The sequence below is a fragment of the Condylura cristata genome, unplaced genomic scaffold, assembly GCF_000260355.1.
Source record: "Condylura cristata isolate star-nosed mole 26May11 unplaced genomic scaffold, ConCri1.0 scaffold00006, whole genome shotgun sequence".
Lineage (NCBI taxonomy): Eukaryota > Metazoa > Chordata > Mammalia > Eulipotyphla > Talpidae > Condylura > Condylura cristata.
In genome coordinates, this window is record NW_004567107.1 from 60,659,765 (window position 1) to 60,681,953 (window position 22,189).

General features: G+C 34.0%; 1 protein-coding gene across 2 annotated transcripts in view; it reads right to left on the minus strand.

Moving 5' to 3' along the window:
• The window catches only part of LINGO2 (leucine rich repeat and Ig domain containing 2), a 1,074,912-nt gene that overhangs the window by 843,098 nt on the left and 209,625 nt on the right, over positions 1-22,189 (minus strand). For both annotated transcript variants that reach the window (XM_012721335.1, XM_004677707.2), the window contains exon 2: positions 13,322-13,421. The gene's annotated coding sequence lies outside the window, so the exon portion shown is untranslated. The remainder of the gene's footprint in view (positions 1-13,321; positions 13,422-22,189) is intronic.

The following is a 22,189-nucleotide window of genomic DNA, read 5'->3' on the forward strand; positions in this document are numbered from 1 at the left end:
TATATATATATATATATATATATATATGACTGTTGTAAGAATAAAGCGTACTCGCACGTGTCTCCATTTTTGCCTTCTTCCTTGCGCTGTCCCTAGGGCTCTACCCCCTCGCCTTGCTGGTCAAGGCCCTCCGCACCAACCATTCAGATTTTTTAAACAGGCTTTCAAATCTTTAAGTCACTTCAGAATTTTCTGAAATTCTAGAATGTTTCCTTTAGTTATAAGCCCCTCAAACATAACTTTTTTCTAACTAAGCCTATGCTTCCTTCTATATCATTCTAATTAAACCAAAAACCAGGAACTCATTCTAATCTACCTCCCACTCAAAATATTGTTACAAAGCTAATAAATGCACCACCTAAATATTTCTCAGTTCTAGTATTTATGCTCTAGTTTCATCGTTACTGCTTTACTTGAAACCTTAATTACTTCTTTCATATACAATTAACACTATGCTACACAGTTTGTTTGCTACCCTTCTTCAGTCTATTCTCCAGACACTGCTAGGGAGATCTTGGTAAAATAAAATTCTCATAAAGTCACCCCCCAACTGCTGCACTGGTTAGCCAGCTTTCTGAGCTTACACCTAATCTCAATACCTGATTTGAAGGCTTCTCTTCAAAGCAGAACTTTTAGTCTCCTCAGTTAACAGTTGCTATTTACTTCTAAACTATTTCTTGATAAAAGGTATATCCCTACTATTTTCCGATATGGTTAACAGTAGCAAAAGGAGACAAGGGAATGTATGTATGTATGAATACCCTTGTGAGGGCAAGGGATAGGTTGTACAGGGCACTAAAGATTTTATTAGTGTGCAAAAATATTCTGTGTGGGTAGAGAATAGGGAAAGACTCAAAAAAGTGTAAGTTTCTCCTGGCCAATGTGAAGATTTCACTGAAAAATACATTTAGATGTGTGAAAATGCCAACTCTTTTTACAAATAACTGACTTTGGTCACCAAGCCTTACTTTATTCCTCTTTAAATCATTTTTGACACACACATGACTTTCAACATTGGTTTAGGCTGATCAAGGATGCTATCTTTTAAGAAAATATAACACTTCTACAAAACAGAACCTAAAGGCAGAATGCCCAGATAGTGGCTAACGAGTCTCTTTTAAAAGTCTCCAAATGACTAATTTGAGTTAAGAGTTCATCAGATAAATGCCCACCTCTATGCATCTTTTTAATTCACTTTGACTGACAAATAGATTAATAACTTGTCCTTTCCTTTCTGTTACAGGCTTTAAACAATTTCATACTGAATATAATAAGAAGGGAACTTTATGGAAAAGGAGAAGGAAATGCTTTTGATTATTAAAAAAATCCAAATACCTTTTATTTCATATGTATATATATATGTATATGTATATATATGCATATGAAATAAATATGTATATATATGTATATATATATATGCATATGAAATAAAAGGTATTTGGATTTTTTAATAATCCAAATATATATATAAATATATATCTTATATACATATATATATATATATCTTTAAAAAAAAAGAAGGGCTGAAAGTTCAATTACAATAGATATGAATGTATCTTTGGTTTGTTATAGAGGGATCCAATATTCATGTCCATACACTAAAAACAAACCTCCTATAACTTTGCTCTTTGAAATAAAGAAAGGTATAAAAGATAAAACAATAAAAGACAATAGAGATTTCCATTTATTTTGAATTTGATTTAAAGTTTATAGCATGATATTTATATTTATATGTCTTAATCTAAAATTGCTTCATGTTGTTCAAGGGTTGATTCAATTTCAGATTAATTCAGATTGCCTTTGTAATGGAGATATTGTCTGCTGAGTAAATCCATCATGATAACAATGCTGTTCATTTAATGTGGAATGTTCTCTGTTTTCAAAGATCTCAGATTTGACACTGGTTTTGATTTTGCTAAAGAAATATTCCATTGTCTAATAATTTTATATTTTAAGTGAAAAACATAGCAAAATTCAAGATAATTACACCCATGAAGACTGATCTTAACATATTGTTTTAAAAATAGTTTAAGGTGGGACCTCTCTGGTGGTGCAGCAGATTAAAGCATAGCACTGAGAAACTAAAGCCTCTTCAGCATGAATTCCATCCCTGCCCCGGAGGTGAACCATGGCCTGGCAGACCCCTCCTGACCTGCCCACTGATCCCCTCAGCAGTGTACTTCATCTATCGGCCTGTTCTGCTCCCCACTCTGTCTCTGATGAATCCTCTCACCACCCCTGCAACTCTGACCTATACCTCAGTTCTGTATACATAAATAAATAAATCTTAAAAAAATTATAGTTTAAGGTTAGATACCCAAAACAAAGTATTTAAAAGGACGTGTGTATGTGTATGTGTGCATGTGTGTGTTCTGAACTACAAATTCCTGTGAGATAATTTTAGCAACTGATATTAAGGGGTTGATATGTTATATATGATAAAGGATTTAATTTTTCAAATACCCAAATAGCTTTACAACTATTTGGATATTCATGTTGGTAACAGCATGATCTATCTACAGACACAGATTTAGTTACCAGTTATCTCAAACCCTGAAATGTCAAGTCATCCTGTGCTAAAAAGAGATCTTGGTACAGTATTCTGTGACCTAATTTATTTCTTACACTTTTTTGTCATATTCCTGTAAATTAAGATATAAAAAAAGATTTAGTGTGGGAAAGTAGGAAAGAAGCAATATAAATCCTAAATAATGCATTATGATAAATTTGATGTATACAAAATTATTATATTTGCCTAAAAATGAACATATAACTTCATAATATATTCATATGCATAGCAGTGATGCAGTGAGGAATCTATTGATATCTATTTGGTAATAAGCCATCATAAGCTCTATCTAAACCTAATTGTTAATGATATATGTTCTAGAGTCATAAATATTAATTATAATGTATTTTCTAAAAATTTCCGTTATAATTTTAACATCTTTGAAAAGTATTTCTTATTGTTAAGCTTTTTTGGTTACTCTATAGCTCAGTTGTTTGCTAGAAATTAAAATCTATGTCTGTAGTTAGAAGAATTGCTTAAATAATACTCAACATGAAGAGAATTAAAAAAGACTTGCCATATTAGAAAAAAAAAAAGGGACAGCTAGACTATGTTAAAGAAACAATAAAAGTGCCATATTCTAGTAGCTAATTAAAAGGTATAAAAATAGTACATATTAGAGAAAATAAGTATTTTGTTCCATAGAGACAGAGAACAATAGAGAAAAAGGCATGAAACCCAACCTGAGTAAGATTATTATTAAGTCCTTAAAATTTCTGTCATGATTCAGACCTTTTAACCACTTAATACTATAGGATAGCTTTTCCCAAAATGTTTGGCCATTTTTTTCCCCAAGATTTCTAGAGTAGACTTTTTCTAATACATGTCAACATGGCATGTGGATCTAAGGTGAATTAGGCCCTGTGGGCCTTGAGAAAAACTGTTACCATTAACCTGAAAGAACACATACTACTGATATATAAGGATGTCAGGGCTCAGACTCAATAGGAAATCTCCCTCATCCTCTCTAGGTTTTTCTGAGGCTGAATTGATAAACAAGCAAGTCAGACAGATTAATAGGAGAAAAAGTTAAAATTTAATAACATGTGCGCAGAGAATTCACATAGCAGAGAATTCACAAGTAAAATGGGGAGACTAGGGATAAATACATTGTATTTAAGAACCTATAGCATTAAGGAGGAAGCAAAGGGAGATTTCTCATGACAGTAAGAAGATCATCTCATTCTTTTATTCTGAGAGTAAAGAAAGATGTGTTTCTCAAATACGGAGGTCATGTCCACTGATAAACCTATACAAGGAAGGTACACCCCAAACAACATTCTTCTAGGTGATAAGAAAAAGAAGTAGTGATTGCTCATCTGGATTTAAAATAATCTGCTATGCAGAGGTTCACTAGGCCTTGTTTGACATTGTTTATCATATCAAATAACACTTATTGGATGGAAGAAGCCTACCATAAGCATATTGAGAAAAAACCTATAGATACTTTTGCAAAGACAGATTCTAAAGGAACAACTTCAGAAATCACCTTCTTTTTACTGGTGAAATTTATCTTAAGACAAAACTAACATCTAGAGGCAAGGATATGTCTGTTCCTACTCTTGTGAGTGCCCCTTCTCTATCATTGAAGCCATAGGATACTAACCCATTCTTTATCTCACCTCATTCATCCCATTTCCTTTAGAATTTACAATGCTATAAATGCTATAAATTCTCCATACGGAGGTAATTAAATTGTTTTTTTCCCCCACTAATATGCCTGATGCTGATTTGTTTGCTCATTTGGCTTGAGAGAAACCAGGAAGTGGGGGATATTCACTTGTGCTTTAACAATGCAAATAGTTTTTCACAATATTAATATATTAGTATCTATTAATCTTTCAGATATATATTCAAAGTTGTCATTTGGAAACTAATTCCCTTCCACTTTCTGGAGAAAATACCATCAAAGACAGCCTGATGTTCAGATGCTTTTATAGCAATGAGTCAGTAGAAAGAACAAAATCCTATCTATGAGAATTCTAAAGGAAGATACTTCGACAATGGTGTGATGTCTTAAAAAAAAGTCTTGTGTTGTTAGTGATGTTAGTGAAAATAGAAGGTCACCAAAATATGATAGCTTTATAATGATGATATTTATTATGTGCGCTTAAACAGTGTTATCACTTACATCATTATAATAAAACACACATATCAGCATCAGTTAATAGATCTGATAGTTAAATTGCCCTCAGAATCATTCTTCCTTTTCCTTTAAGTGTAAGGTATGTTCAAAACTGAATAATATATAATTCTATTGTCTTGTACTGTTGAACCTCAGGAACCCCAAAATCTGCCTTCATTTCATTGCATCTCTGTCCTCTTTAATCCAAACTAGCAGCATCTAAGCATATATAAATGAACACCTATTCAGAGTTATACAGAGATAACTGCTTTTTATCCACTGAGAGATGACTGAGTGATATTTCCGTCACATGCTTGGATTCTCACTAAAACAATCTGTCTCATTTTGACAGGCTGAGAATTTTCCAAATCTTTAAATTCTAGTTCATTTTTGCTAACTATTTCTTCTTCAATTTATCACTTGCTTTCACATTTACTGTAAACAGTTTATAGTATATATTATGACACATGCAATAATAATTTGCATCTATAGGCTTCATGAATTTTCTTTCTCTAAAATGCAAATGTTAAGAAACAAAAGATCTCAGGTACAAATTAAACCCCTATAGAGCCTGTTACATAGCAAGACAGACATTGTGCTCTGCCAGACTTATGTAAAGTCAATTTATATTTAAAATCCAATAAAAATTGTATTTTTATAACATCCCTGCACTCAACTTTACTTCATCAAATTCTATTTGTATCCCTTTATCCCTTTCACAATTCCCTAGAAACATGTATAGTACAGAAAGAGTCACCACAGGTTTTCATTTAGAAGACAACTAAAGACTGAGAGTGTTAACAGTTATGGAGTAGCAAATACTTGCCACCTCAAAATATACCTTTTTGAAAAAAAAATTGGATTTATGGGAGGAGCTCTACAAACAGAGTGGAAGGTACTTCTGAAAAATATATTTACCTATAAATCTCTGCATAGATTTACAAATGTGTCTGGAAAGACCTAACCCCCATATTTCTTTGAATTGTAGGAGTCAGAACTTACTCTGAATAATTCTATCTACTGTGCCTTCTCTACTAATCTCCCTAACTGGCTCTACTTTCTCCACCCCAAATTCCAGTTTAACTGAGCTATTTAAAATGACAATTAAAAGTATGTGATCAATTTCTTGTGATGCTGGCTCTCTGAGATGTTTGCAAGAAGCACACGTTATTAAACTTCTTTTCTGACTTGTATTTTTACTAATCTTTCTGATGCTTGTTTGATTTTTTGCAGGCACAGAAAATCTTAAAGGGACATGTGATGATTTCCTTTGCAACCTAGTGACACATGAAAACTTGACAAAGAGGGAGGTCATTCACTCTTTTCTCTACAAACACCTACCTCAAAACCTACTACTACATTCACTCTTGAGATTGCAGTAATTTGTAAACTAACTTCCGCAGGTCTCTGTGTCCTATTATAAAGATTCTATCTCCATTCATGCTAAAGAGCTTTCTATTTCTCCTACTATCATATTCTTTCCTATCCCTTCATGGTCAGGCTTTGTCTTATATTTGACCATGAATTTAAGTATTCCCTAAAAATTTCTCTTCTGTGGGAAAAGATTCATACTTTCAACCTCAGATTAAATGATGTCACCTCTATGTGGTTTCCTCTGATCTCTCTCACAGAGGTAATCATTCCCCCAGTTATGTTCTCATAAAATTGTAAATATGATAATGGGATTAGTTATTGGTTTACAGAACTGCTTCTTGAAGGGTTTAAAAATAAATGTTCTATCTTATTAATATGTTTAATTTGTCAATAGTTGCAAAACTAATCTGTATGTTTTGTTCTGCATCAGCTAATCAATATAATTATAGCTATGGATTATTTTGTCACATTTTACTTTTTTTTCACTGCCTGTGTCTGCCTTCAATTTTGGTCTTATTCTTCCCCTCATTACAATTATTGATAACTGCATTTTCAAAAGGGCTATCTGCTGCTTGGCAGAGACAAATTAGTTGTTAAAACTATGGTTTCTTCCTCCAAAATACACAGTAAGTGATATCCCCCTGCCTTTACTACATTGGTGGGTTTCGACAATGGAATATAGCAAAGTGTGGTACATTGATTCAGGACCTATCCTATAAGAACTTCTTTATGGCTTCTCCACAACTAACTAAAGCAGTAAAAAGTCACATTTTGACAATAGCAAGTCACAGACAAAAGGAATCTAGATCTTTGAATCTCTGCTTAAATGAACTGTCACTATAGAAGCTGCCTTTGTCTTGATTTTAACTGATTTAGGAATACTATTTGATTGTTCTAAAGGTATAGCATATGTTGGGTTTTGTTTGATATAAAAATTAGAATTACTCTAACACAGTTTTCTGACCTGATTGTAAGTCAAGATACCTAACAATATTGCAATAGTTAATGCAATCAGAAAACAGGCCAAAAAGGTTTGTGTGTGTATATATATATGTAAGAAATAGGAATGGGAACAGTGGGCGTGTAAGGCTCTGGGTTAGTGGCTGCTGTCACTATGAAGTATTGCTGACAGACCTTCCATTACTGCAAAGTGTCCCTATTTAACAGGCAGCTCTCATATAGCCTGTGTTCCTGCTGTTTGCAGAACTGACTTTGAATATACAATGCCAATTATAGGGACTGAACATGGCAAGATTTTGACATGTACCTAGAGAGTTATGCAATTAGTTTTATTTATGTACTTTCTGCTTTAAATGGCCTTGAAAAGAAAATTTACAAATGCATCTTTAAAAAAAGAACACTTATATTTACCTCTTCACTCCAAAGAGTAGGAGAGAGAGAATGAAAAAGGAAAAAATTAGCTAAAGGAAAATAAGCTGATTCAGTAACAGGGTTTAATATGGGATATAAAGTAGCAGCATTCTCTTGAAAGTTATCAAGCTAACCATTAGCCACAAATGCTATTAAAAAAGCTTAGGGATTATGACCAGTGTCAGTTGATCTAAGAGAACAGGGTATTTATTAACATCTAGATATACAGATTTAATTATGTTGCAATCACAATTTTAATGGCATCCTTCAAAACTAAGAAGAAACACATTCATATTTCTTTCTCAATTATTTATATAGCTTAGAGCAATATATAATGACACCACCACTAGTGCCTTCTTGACACTTACATGCTATTGATAGTGTGCAATTAATTTCTTTAATACTATGTGTGATAAAACCATGCAAGATAAAATAAGCTCAACAGATCAGAATTTAAAAATTCAAAACCAAACACATAGAATTATAACACTATAAGTTCTCTCGTGTTCTTAAAGAATATCTAAATATTTTGTCATTTTGCAATCTACACCAAAATAAATAATTCACTATTTGTTTTTCTAATGCATGTGTTCTGAAACTTTTTTTTTAAAGATTTATTTATTTATTTATTCATACAGAACTGGGGTACAGGCCAGAGATGCAGAGGGTGAGAGGATTCACCAGAGACAGAGCAGGGAGCAGAACAGGCAGATCGCTGAAGTACACTGCTGAGGGGGGCAGCGGGCGGGCCAGAAGAGGTCTGCCACGCCATGTGGTCACCTCCGGGGCAGGCGGGGATCGAACTCATGCCCAAGTAGCTTAAGCCTCTTAGTGCTGTGCTTTAACCTGCTGCACCACCAGGGAGGGCCATGTTCTGAAACTTTTTTAGTACATATTTTAATTCAGATAAAATTAATGCCTTTGTTATATATTTATTTCTTCAATAAAAATGGTGGTAAAATTAACATGATAATTAGGATATTCAAAATACTTGGATGACAGTTAACTTCAAAGAGTTGACTAAAATGTTTGAGCTACCCAGCAACCTCAAAATAAGTCAGAAAATTCTTGGAGGTAGGGAATCTGGTGCAGGATAGAGACATGGGATAGCTGTCCTCCTACCTTCTTCAACAGTTTCCTAGAGGAATGACTGCTCTAGAGAAGAGGGCTTCTGCATTTTTTTTTTCTTTGAAAGCATTTGAAGAAAAAAATAGCACACACAACAATCCCCCATATTTTTGAAATTGACATCAAACACAAATTTAGTGTATATTTGTCTGGCTCCAAAGCATATAATTTACAGCTTATTGCAAACTTTATATGTTCTTTAAGGATATGTACCCTAAGACTTAGGTATATGGCTGTTTGAAACCAATCTTAAACAGACGGAGTCGAAGAAAGGTAAGGTGGATGGACAGATGGCTGGTCATGTAGCAGAAAACAGGTAGATTGAAACAAAATGGTTCCCTTTATTTCTTCTCTGAATACCTAGTTTTGCTCCTAGAAGTACTCCTCTGGGAATAATAGTTTATTCTGCAATCTTCCTTGGTTGATCATCCTTGAATTTCCTACTTCTCAGAATGGCATACTCTTATAAGTAAGAACAAAGTGAAAAGCATCCCTTTGTTTTGCAAAATGGAAGAGGAGAAATTATGAAGTAGAGGTGGAAAGCTAAAAGTTCATTCATAAATTAATCCCATTGGACCACTTATAGTAAAGAGGATCTAGTCATTTAATATGCTTTAGTCTGTCTCCTCATTTTTCAAATTTCAGTAGATGCACTGAACTCAAATTCACTGAAGTAAAATCTCCACAAAACATCTTCTCATCAGGCCCTCCCTGGTGGCGCACCGGGTTAAAGCACTGCACTAAGAAACTATGCCACTTCCGCATGAGTTCGATTCCTGCCTGCCCCGGAGGCGACCACATGGCATGGCAGACCTCTCCTGACCCGCACGCTGCTCCCCTCAGCAGTGTACTTCGTAGATCTGCCTGTTCTGCTTCCAGCTCTGTCTCTGGTGAATCCTCTCACCCTCCGCATCTCTGGCCTGTACCCCAGTTCTGTACGAATAAATAAATAAATCTTTAAAAAAAAAAAAAACATCTTCTCATCATAGCCTCTCTCCTCCCATCCAGCATAACTGAGAATTTTTCTCCTCTATTGTTTTGTTTCTAAAACTCAAATTTTGTAGTGGTGTATGTAAAATATACATGTACACTTTTATGGAAGAATACAATAATTCATGATAATAATTTACCATGGAAAATGGCTTAATAGCAGTGATTTAACATATCTAGCTTATTTGTCTTTCATATAACATTCAGTACAGAAAGACTGTTCTATAAATTAAGCAAAGAAATCAGGATGCTTCTATGTTGTTGTTCTACATTCAGAATAGCTCATCAGAACATTCCACCCAACATTCATTTTCCATGTCACTAGAGACACAAAGAGGAAAACACGTATGTGCAAGCACCCTGTAATAATATGACCTGGAATAAATTACACATGTTAACACAGCTCATGTCCCACTAATAGAGATATACATAGAGATGATAAATAAGTGAGTGTGTGGTAGGAGAGAGGGAGGGAGGGAGGGAGGAATGAAGGGGGGATGGTGGAAGGTAAAGAGAGAGAGAGAGAGAAGATCATATACCTTGTTATTAAGGTAAATCCATGACAGCTGATTTCCTTGAGACAGAATATTCAAGCACTTTGCAAAACTGATGAAAATCAATCAATGAGCACATTGATGAAAACAAAAGAATTTGCAGAAGATACTTGAGACATTTTTTGGAAAATTTTCCTTCTGAACATTTTATACAGCAAATGAAGTCTATTCTAACTCAGTGGGTGATAGTGAATTAAGTGTTCAGGAGCTTAAACAAAACAAATACAGACTGATTGTCCCCATATGTGCTTATGCTGTTGGCTGCCATAAAACAAAACCTTTCATAACTGAAACCTGAATTATCTCAGGATTAGGAAGCAGCTGTACCAGTTCTACAACATCTTGATGCTAAAATTGACTCATGGCCCTGTCTTTTCCTATTTCCATAACTTGATGAACCAATACCATAAATCAATTTTTATTAATCTGTAAACTGGGAAGGCTAATTACTGAGAAGGACGAGAATAAGATTTGCTGACCCAACCAGAATCCCCTGTATTATTAACATGGATAGCATTGTTTTCTACTTATTTATTCTATCAATATTTATATTAAAGGAATCAAAGTTATTGTGAATAATAAGTGTAGAGAATTATTATTGGTAACTGTTAGCAATCTGTCTTAATAATTACTAAATGAAGTCAATAAAAATAAATCTCCAGAACTATTGTGTCAAACTTTTAAATTTTCGTGAAAAGTATTAAGTGACAATGAGTGTGGAATACCAGAATTACTCTTGTTTCTAAATAATCATGTTTAAAACCATAGATTTGTAGGACACAATCCCAAACAACTCCATAGAAGTAGAATCTTGATAAGAGCACCTTGTAGCACAAATGCTGAATATGATCTTCTACCTATTGTAAACAGCTCACACTATGGGCCTGAATTTACAAAATATGAAAAGTTAATGATAGAGGCATATTATCATATCATACCATAACAATATGAACAAATCTTAAATAAAGGTCTATTCCCCCTCGCTTGATACTATTAAATAAAGGCTTTTTTTTGTTTTTCTTTTTTGGTACTTATGAACAAGTTGCAATTTCCTTGAACCCACACACCATTTTCCGGAGTCTCTCCAATCTTTTGAAGCAATTTTGCCCTTGAGATGCTTGATTAGTATTTGGGGGTTCATATGTTAGTAAAGCTATTGGTAGATCTAAATCTAGAGATCTATAAGATATAGAAATCATCATCAACATCCTAATTAGTAGATTACACATAATCTTTACAATCCTTAAAAAGTATGTGATGTAGCTGCTATGATTCTGATAGTAGGATGGCAATACTAAGACTAAAGGAGGCTAAAAAACTTAATCACTAACTTATAGTAAGATATGAAGCAAATATTGGGTTATTACGGGGGGAGAGGGAAATAGAAAATGAGGCCCTAAGTAATAAAAATCGTATCCCAAGAAACAACAAAGTATTTTTAACTCAATTTGAGGCTGGGTGCAAAGCAGGAATTTGAGATAGTCTGCTTTGGAGTATATGTCCAAATGCAAAACTCTTGAATTGAGAGGTAATGCAGAAGAGGAGATGCAGGGAGAATTTTGCTGGTGTTATTAGAATGAAAACTAATTAAAAATAGTCCAAGTAATGAACGGCCTATGTTTTCTTCCCATGTTGTTTTGGGAGAACCTTTTATATGTGTTTGATATCCTACCTTAATACCTAGATTGCATTCATTAATTCCATGGACTTCTACTTTATCATATGACAAGCAAAAACTTGCATTAGAATTCAAAGATTTCAAGATTCCCAGAACCTCAACATAGAAAGTTGTCTTTTATTTATTTCACAAACACAGAAACTCAATGGGTGAGTTTCTATTTGTACAGGAATGTTGTTGATCATTACCATCATAGAAGTAAGATTCATAAACAAAGCTCATTGAGAAAATGTCCTACAGACTGCCAAGTGACACTGTTGAAAACACAACCAAATCTGACTTAGGAGATTTGCTCAGAAACAGAGAGGGTATCTGGTTTGTATTCACTATGGAAAATTCATTGGAAAATTTCCAGGTAGGATATCTATATAAACTAAATCCAGTAGCATTTCTGAGTTTCTAAACAAATGATCATATGGTCAATCATGTATTAACTAATGCTTCCAAAGCATATTATAACTCCGAATGTTAACCAACTGCTGAGTGAAACCTGTAATTGCTCCAAACAAATGTCTCTATATAAATAAAAATGCATTCCAACCTAAGATTACATAATGTAGAATATAGTGATTTTAACATAACTATTTATACAATTAAAAATCTTCATGAGTAGAGAACACTAAATTATGGTTTTATAGTTTCATAATTCTCAACTATAAGGTTTTTCATATGGCTTCTGTTTATTGGTACCTACTGTGTGTCAGACAGTTGTAGGAACTTGAGATATATTATCTCTTACTTTAATGGAATCTTATAATAATAATTTCATGGCTCAATTAACAGAAAAGTGAAATGATAATTAAATTTCTTGAGTTACTTATAAGTAATAATCTATCTACCTATCTATCTATCTTTCTATCATCTATCTATCTAATTACTAATTCCATCAAACAGTTTCATCAGCCAGATGAGGGTATTTGTATAGAGAAAGCTTTCTAAATATTTTCATTTTATAGCAAAGGTGAATAAGAAAATCATAGTATAGTCCTTCTCTGTTGGCTCAACAGGCTAAACTACAGCAATACAAGCAAGCCACAGCTGCTAAAGTTCAAGGCCCATCCCCAGTGGGGAGATGACCTACATGGCACAACAGTCTCCTGTCTTACCCCCTGCTCCCCTCAGCAGTATACTCTGTCAATTTTTCTGCTCCCCACTCTGTCTCTGGGGAATCTTCTCACCCCCTGCACCTCTGACCCGCACCCCTATTCTATATGTATAAATAATAATAAGAGAAAACCATAGTACATATTTTCTATGTCAGTTTTCCTATAAATTTCAGTTTTGTTGAAATATCATCATATATGTAATTTGTCAGTGACTTACAGAAATATTTTTTTTCTTTCTAAGACTAGTGAAAACATAGAGGAAATTCCTTCATTTCAATTTTCTATTTGAGAGAAGGCAATTACAAATTCTAAATGAGTTTAAAGTAGGAAGATTAGGTCTTTCTAATTTTTATTTACACGCACAAGCACACACACACATATCATTACTTTTGCCAACTGTAAATATAAAAGAATCATTTATCTTACCAATACATGAAGCAATTTCACCGTAGATGCTCCAACTTCATTAGGACACTTCATACATAAGAGTTCTACATCTTGAAACCATCTCCATCAAATTCCCTAACTGGAAAAAAAAAAAAAAAAACACTTGGGCAGTGGAAAAACAAAGTTAGTTCCTTGCAACATTTCTAACTTCAGACTTCCCATTGTCATTTTCACTTGACTGCTTTTGCTCCATGTATGAAAAAAAAAAAAAGTTATACACTTTCAAGATTCAGATTCACCATCTCAACTAATGTATCCAGCTCTGGTTAAATACTCTTGCTGGTATTTCCACATGGTGGATTTCATTACCCATTTATCCAATATCAATCTTAAATTGAGATTAGAAAACAGTAATAAGGATATTAAAATTTTCCACATCAAGCTGAGTAATTTCACCCAGTTTTAAAATAAAATATCTAAGTATCAATATAGCTTATAAATAATAAAGAAATGAGAGCAAGTATGTCAGAAAAAGAAAGATAATTTGAATAGCACTGCTTTTCTCTTTTAAAGTGCTGTGGATATCTCTCTAAATAAGACTACAACAAATTAAAATATAAAAATACAAAAAGCAATACGGATGTATATGCACACATGCACAAGCCTTGGCAGTTTTGCAATTAAGATATGATCAAGTTTACCAGGTATTATACTTTGTTACAACAATTTAGCAATCTTAAAGGTTGTTATTCATAGAGATCTCCCTTTCACACATACAGATAAATACACATTACATGTCTAATTTATTATAAGAAGTTGTTCTGCAATCACATAAAATACAGTGAAATCACATTTATCTATCAGCTTAGATCAAGCCTTTTAATAACTATATTGGTTTCATTACAATAGAACCCGCTACCAAAAAATTAAATAAATCCTTGGTTATGCAAATCACACTAATGAGAGTACTGAATACCTGATTGTGTGAAACATCTCAAGTCATAGTGATTAATTTTAAATTAGTCATTTTAGAAAAAATTCTGTTGCTTTGGCTCTCCTGGTAACTTCCTCTATTTCTGCAAAAAATATTAATTACAGTTATACTAGATGGTACAAGTGAGACTTTTATCCCAAAAACTACACATGAAAATGAGTTCACTGGCCCATTAAATAATACTGACGATTCGGATCTTTTTGATAGGCTGACTGTAGTTACAGACTCTGAAAAAAGAAAACTGTTCTAATTTCCCTCTCAGTAGAGGTCAACTCAGGATTTTGTCAGCTTTTAAGCTGTCTCATATTCTATATCTGCTTAAGATTTGGGGGCTGGGTTTCTGCACACATTGCCAGCTGACTTCCTGTCAGGTGTTCTAGAGGGGACACTGGTGGGAGGTTGGTGGATTAGGAACATGGAGCAAGAGAAAGGGCGTGTGGGCTAATTCCCTCAAGTTCATTCACTGCCAAATTACCTTAGCTATCATTGTTTATCCTGTGAGAAGAAACCAGTTTCTGTCTACAGATTTTTCAAGCTGCCAGCATAAGGCCCTTCATGTCCTTTCCTAAGATACTTGAATTTGAGCTACCTGATGTCTCTCCATTGAGTGCCTGAGATACCAACACTTGCTGCACAGCAGCACTCCAGGAAATAGGGATGTTAGTATGCAGAGTCCTTCTTTGTACCTATTAATCTCAATCTTCATCTTGTTGCCCAATTCCACAGTGGAGCTACATTCTGTAGGCCCTATCTCTCTGAAACAGCAGGTCTTCAAAAGCTCTTTAACCTATCTTTACATTTTATTTGTTTAAAAAGCAGGTGTTTCTGTTTTCTTGACCAGATTCGGTTGCGAAATGCATATTCTATTTTAGTTTTGGTTAGCAGTAGGGAAGAGGAAGAAAAAGGAGGAAGAGTGGGCCTCCCTGGTGGTCTAGTTTGGTAAAGCTTAGTGCTATCACTGCTATGGTCTGAGTATGAGCCCCGGCAGGGAGGTGACCCATCTGGCAAAGCTAGTTCCTGTCTCACCCCCTGCTCCTCTCTCTCTCTCTCTCTCTCTCTCTCTCTCTCTCTCTCACACACACACACACACACCATACCTCTGGCCTAAACCCCAGCTCTTCTATGCAAAAATAAAATAAATATTTTTTAAAGAAGAAATAGAAATGAAAAATATATCATTTTGAGTTTTCTATTATTTTATTGTTTAATCTCTAAAATTCCCATAAAACAGGTATAGTGACCACAAATATATTAATAAAATAGTGGCAACATTTGTTGAGTTCCAACAATGTACTAACTTAATATCATTTCATTTAATATTCACATTTTTTTGAAAAGCAAATCTATTAGATCCATTTTGTGAATAGATAATTGCAATTTAAACTAAACCACATGTCACTTTAGACATCTAGTGAGCCCTAGAACCAGAATGTGAACAACTTGTCTATGTTCTAGGGCATTGGTGCAATTATGCACATCTTCAAATTATTGACAGTTAATTGTATCATATTTTTAAAGATCTTCATTTAATAATATCACCATCACAATCATCAGAAATTTCTTTAAGTACTGGGAAGTTGTAAACCTTATGGTGACATATAAATTCTTTTCAAAATTTTTATTTTCACTTAAAAGCTCACATTTTGATTACTGCCAACAGCAATACAAAGTAGTTGTTTTACTTGAAATCACAAGGTTGCTTTATTTATTTTTTTAATAATACTGTCAAAAACCTTATAAAGCTCAATAATTCTAGTTTGAATGCCAAACTTTTATACTAACGTAGTACTAAATGAAAAAGAGGTCAGTTTAGTTTGTAATTCAAATTCAACCAAACACAAAAAAATCCTTTTGCTTGAGACATCATACTTCATTTTGCAGTATGCATACTTACTTTTCATCACACATAGAATATTTAAAAAGATGTTTATTCAGAAGATATTATAAAAATACCAGCATAGGCCCTCCCTGGTGGCGCAGCGGGTTAAAGCACAGCACTGAGAATCTAAAGCCGCTTCCGCATGAGTTCGATTCCCGCCTGCCCAGGAGGAGACCTCTCCTGACCCGCCCGCTGCTCCCCTCAGCAGTGTACTTCGTTGATCTGCCTGTTCTGTTCCCCACTCTGTCTCTGGTGAAGCCTCTCACCGCCCCTAAGCCTCTGGCCTGTACCCCAGTTCTGTATACACAAATAAATAAATCTTTTAAAAAAAAAATACCAGCATATTATTTCACAAGGACACATTGACAAATAGTGTTTTCTTTTTTGCCTTATTGAACTAACAATAGCTTGCATAGTGTATATGATTTAGGGGTAAATCACCCCATTTAGGTATTGTTATAACATCATACCCACCACCAACACACACATATTCCTCTACCATAGATCATTATGTTCCCTCCCTGCATTTTTTGTCCCTCCACATCTGGTAACCTCAAGTCTACAATCAAAATTCAAGGGTTTGTTATTGGTTTAATTTTGTCTGAAATGTATTTTATTTCTCTATATTGTACATATTTGTAACAGTTCATCTTTTTAATAATTTAGTAGTATTCTATCACATGTAGAATTATATACACACAACACACACACACACCACATCTGTCTTTGGGCATTTATATTATTTCCATAGTTTGACTATTATAAACAGCAATGCAATGAACTAGGCTATATATAGTCCTTCAAATTAACGTTTTGCATGTTCATGTAGATACATAAAATAGAATTGCTGGATCATAAGGAAGATACATCTTTAATGTTTTGAGAAATATCCATGTTGTTTTCCAGTGTTTCATATCAAATGTGCAGTAGCAAAAAATACAATGACTACCAGTAACAGTCTGTTGTTACCACTTTGAATTGCTTCAAAACACCAATAATTTTACCACCATTATAATTACTGATACAGTGAAAAGCAAATGTTACCATAATTAGCTTAAAAATTTCTTTATCTGCAGATTCTCTGAATGTATCCTGGGATCTCCATAGTTCTAAGATCCAACATTTTAAGAACCACTTATCAAATAGTGAGCTAAAAACAGTAAGTGAAGTGTTAAGATTACATCTAGAAAGTTTAACAAATGGCCCTCTTTTAGATCAGTGTGGAGATCCCCTCTCTACTCTCAATGACGTCACTAGGGTGACCTATAATCGGTTTAATCTAACATTTAAAATACCAGACCAGAGGCAAAAGAAATGACTTTGGCCCTCATGGGCAATAGTATAGTTTACAACAATAGTATACTTGAGACTATGATGATTTCTTCCCAACCAATGTCAAGAATTCTGAATTAGCTAAAGGAATAGGCAAACAAGTGACAGAGATGAAGATGCAGCTTAAAAGAAGGAAGTATGGAGAGAGGGAGACAAAAAACTGAGAAACTGAGTTAGAGAAGCATAATGAAACAGGGAGATAGTGAGGAAGCAGGGAAACAGAATACACTGTTGCATTAGATCATCAAAGAAAAATTTAATGCAGTTTTCAAAAACTAACAGTTACCAAGATTTTCTTTTTTACTTCTGAGAGGTTGGTTTAATGTGAACATATGTGAATATCTGCATGTGTGTGAGTAGTAAGAAAGATAATGTCCTTCCCTTCTTCTGTGACCTGGAAGACATACAGAATGGTGATGGAGGTCGTAAAGAATGTCCTGCATTGGAAGACCAATCTTTGCAAATGCAGCATAGAGGAGAGGAGTCCTTGTACTTGATATGAAGAACAGTGCTTTTATCCTGCAATGTATACATTTAAGCTTGGAAAAACTCAGCTTATATAAACTGAATTCAATTTCTGTTTGTTTTTAGCCATAATAGTACATGACTTCTAGTGTTTGATTTGGAAAAAAGAAGTTCTTCCTAATCTGAAATTGACACTGGTTCTCTCCACCTATCTGTGCATGTCCAGATACTTAAACGTAAAGATCCACTTTGCATTTAAATATAGACTCAAAATCAACTAATTCCTAAATCTCAGCACTATTGCCATGACAGACAAGGACAGATAATAATGCTATATTCATTGTACGTGAACAATTAAGCAAAGATGAAATGACTCTATGTCACTATGACTTCGTCATGATTAGAGTTCACATTAAATGAGATGAGCCTGAATATGATTAGGTCCCAATTAGTCAATGAGAAGAAAATGGGAGTCTGGGCTGCTGTTCTCCATTATAGAAACAAAAGATGACATTACACAAGGTACTCCCAGGACCCATACAGGCTCTATGAGGCTCTGCATAACACCGGGGGAGAAGGAAGAAAAGGAGCTGGGAGCATGAAAGGGTACTGGTGCCAGCTGCTATGATGCCAAATAGGAAGATGAGTTGTGTGTGTGCTCTTGCCAATTTTGTTGAATTTTTAACTTCCAAAGTGGACTCTGATTTTTAATTAAAGTGTCAGGTTTTTTCTTTGACAGTAGCACTATTTCTGAATCTGTAAGATGAAGTGGTGGACCCGCAATTTTATTTTGCAAACCAATTTTTATACTGCTTGTAGTCTAAAGGATACATGGTAAAACTTTGAAAGTGCTACACAGCCCGTGTGGCTTTTTGCTGTGTTTGGTTTTTTTGGAGATTCTCAGTTCCCTTTTAATAATAAAGTTATAAGAATGCAACAATAAATGTATTTTAAAGTTTAATTAACTTTTTGGAGTGCAGAAACCACTGCCCTTTTTATTACATCGAACAGATAACATTACTTCAGTACTGTGGGAAAAGGTAAATGTGAGACTCTCTAAAATACCTTATGATCCCAGGATTCTGTAATCCAAGCAGAGGTACTTTTTAATATCATACGCCCAACTGGCAGCACAGGGAATTGCCTCGAAATTAGTTCTAGCTGCCTCTGTATCCTAGGTGTTCAGAGCAGCATATTGAGAAGCTTGAAGTTTGAGATCCATGGAGAATAGCATGTGACCCAGGTTCTAGATGTAGTAATAGGCATCACATTAAAATACTGTGTGTGAATCATTCCCTAGGAGGTACTGTTTACTTAGCACCACTTCATTTTTAGGTTAATGAACACAAAGGGAATATTTCTTTTGGAAAGATCAGAAAAGAAAAGGAGGATTTCAGAAATTAGTTACTGCCCACCACAACATGTAACATCATATTGCAGAATACACACTTGTGAAAGTAAAATTTGGCAGAATTAGGGAGCTTTACTTTGGAGGAAAAGCAGAAAGAAAAAATCATGCCTTAAGTAAACATTAATGTTTTATTTTTATGGATATGTTCCTCCTTTTAGAGCATCACCCCCTAGATTCTCCTAAACTTTATGGTTGTAGTTTGACTATTACCTATCTTTTACAGGTGAGGCTTCACAATTCCAGGTGGCTGTAATAAAGTCCATATAGATCTCCCAATACCCCCAATCTGAGGAATATAAACTCTGACTTTACGCTAGTACAGCCCCTTCCATTTTCAGGATGTAAAGTTTATCATTTTTATTGTTGATTTGATTAGTAACATCACTTTATGTAAAAAAAAAAAAAGGTAGGTTTAGGAAAATAATATTTACCTAAAAGTTTTAACACTTATCTAAAGATTTTAACATTTAGTATAAAAACACTCACAGATTATATCTCTCTAGAAATTCCACTTACCACTATAAACGAATCTTAACCAATCTGAGTAAAAGTAACGATAATGACCATTTATCTAGAACTGTTTATATTGTAAGCATCATGCCCATAACAGCCTATAGGCTAGTGCTATATCATCCTTTATTAATGCTATTTTACTTATTATTACATATTAATGTAATTATTCCACCTCAATGTAGTCAAATGAAATTTCTCAACAACAAGTTGCTATTAAGTGGTGGATCCTGGAATCAAGTCTAGGTTTGTCTGATTATAAAGTTTATATTCTTAACATTGCTTCTCTGTTGCTAATTGTTTTTGATGTAATCATAGTAGCAAAAAAAAATAGTAGCCATACATTAAGGCTTATATATCTATGAAATTTGTCTGAACTCTTTGTGTCTAACTTAAATTAGATCTGGAAGCTATAGCTATGTCTAAACACTATGATAGGATTGCCCTCAGTGGGTAGAATGCAGAGCTGAAGACAACCTAAAGATAATGTTTAATGGTAACCTTGCAGTAAAGAGGCAAACTGTATTTATGAAATATCTACCTATAAGATCCATGCAAGAAAGTGACAAATTATTTCAGACAATGGGAATGATGAATTATAATAACAAAGTAGATTTGAAAGAGCAGCAGGGGAGTCTAGAAAGATCTCCTAACATACTGGAGAGGCAAAGATACTTTTTATGTAATGCCTACAAAGTCTTCTGTGTGAGAAAAACATTTTAAAAAATGCCAATTAGGATCTACAGCTCTCCAGATATCCACATGTCCCTTACCATTCAGTTCAATTAAGTCCTTTTATAACACATTTTTTAATTTTCTATAATGTTGAACTATGGTGAGATTTATAAGATTAGAAAAGTAGGTAGAAGAGGGGAGAGGACAAAGAAATTGCACAGACAGGTTGTCAGAGACAACTCAAGTCAAGTGACAGCAACCTCAACGAAAGTGGAGCTCAAAGATGACACCCATAATAACCAAATGTGGAGGATGTAATCAGAACTACTACACACAAAGGGAAAGAGAAAGGACTGGTCCATGAGAGGTTCAATACAATCATTTGAAGGATGATTTTTGTGATGAAGCTTGATGGTTTCCACTGCCTAAGCTCCATTACTTTTGTAGTTACCCATTACCCTACTTATGTGCTCAGTGTTCATTAGCCCCTTGTGGAGTCATCAAGGTTAACTGAGTTAGTTTGCAGCACAGATTTGGAAATCACTAGGAAAGAACTGATTAAAAAAAAAAAATGAGATGAGGGTGGGAATAGGATGTGGTTGTGAGGAAGGAATTCATGGAGAAATAGTCCCAGCATCCAACAGTAGGAAGGAAAAGCAAAAGGTTTCTTTAACAAACTATATTTTATTGTCATTTGAGACCAATAAGGCAAGTGAAAGAATTGGAAAAGAAACTGACAGAGGCAAGTAGAGATCAGAGGTGAGGTCTAGTATAATTCAAATCATTTAAATACTGGAAAAAAAAAGTAATGAGTGGAATATATGGACAAAGTAAAAGGGATAAAGATGAGTAGGACATAGTGGTAAAAATGATTCAAATACAAGAAATTATATGTCTTCATATGCTCTTTTCTCTCTCCTCCGTCCATTTTTCCTCTCTCCTCCTTCTCCACCACTTTCATACATACACAGAATACACTAAACAAAAACTCCTAAGTATATAGATATATACATATCTATCTATATATATATCTATATATCTATTTATATATATATATATATAAAACACCTATATACACACATATAGACATATTTTCATAATTATACATGTGTGTATTTATGTATGTACGCATGTATGTATGTATGCATATATATATATATGAAAATTAGTCCTCCAGTCTGTCAAATTTTGAATAGCAACAGAGTTCTGTGGCTATTTATTTATAAATGGCTACTGTTTTATGGGAACTTTGAAGTTTGAAAGAGACTATAAATGTCATCTAGTTGTACTGAAACATAAAAGACATTTTGGATGTTAAAGCTCAGACTTTAAAAGTTTATCTAGGTCTAAAAATTTCAGTTATGTGATGGCAATAACTATGTGAGTAAACATAATATGCATCTCAAGATAATAAAAGAAATGTTCCTCCTGGGATACTTTCAACATTAAATTTTGTGTTTTCAACAATTGAGTGTTAAATTTTTAATGCTGGCATAAAATATATTCAGCACAAGTTAGATCTTTCAAAATATTCAGATTCAAAAGTAACATAAATATTCATTTTAGAGTAAAAAGGCATATCGAAATTCTACTTTACTGATTATCGTGGATATGCACAGATATTTGACTAAAATTACAATG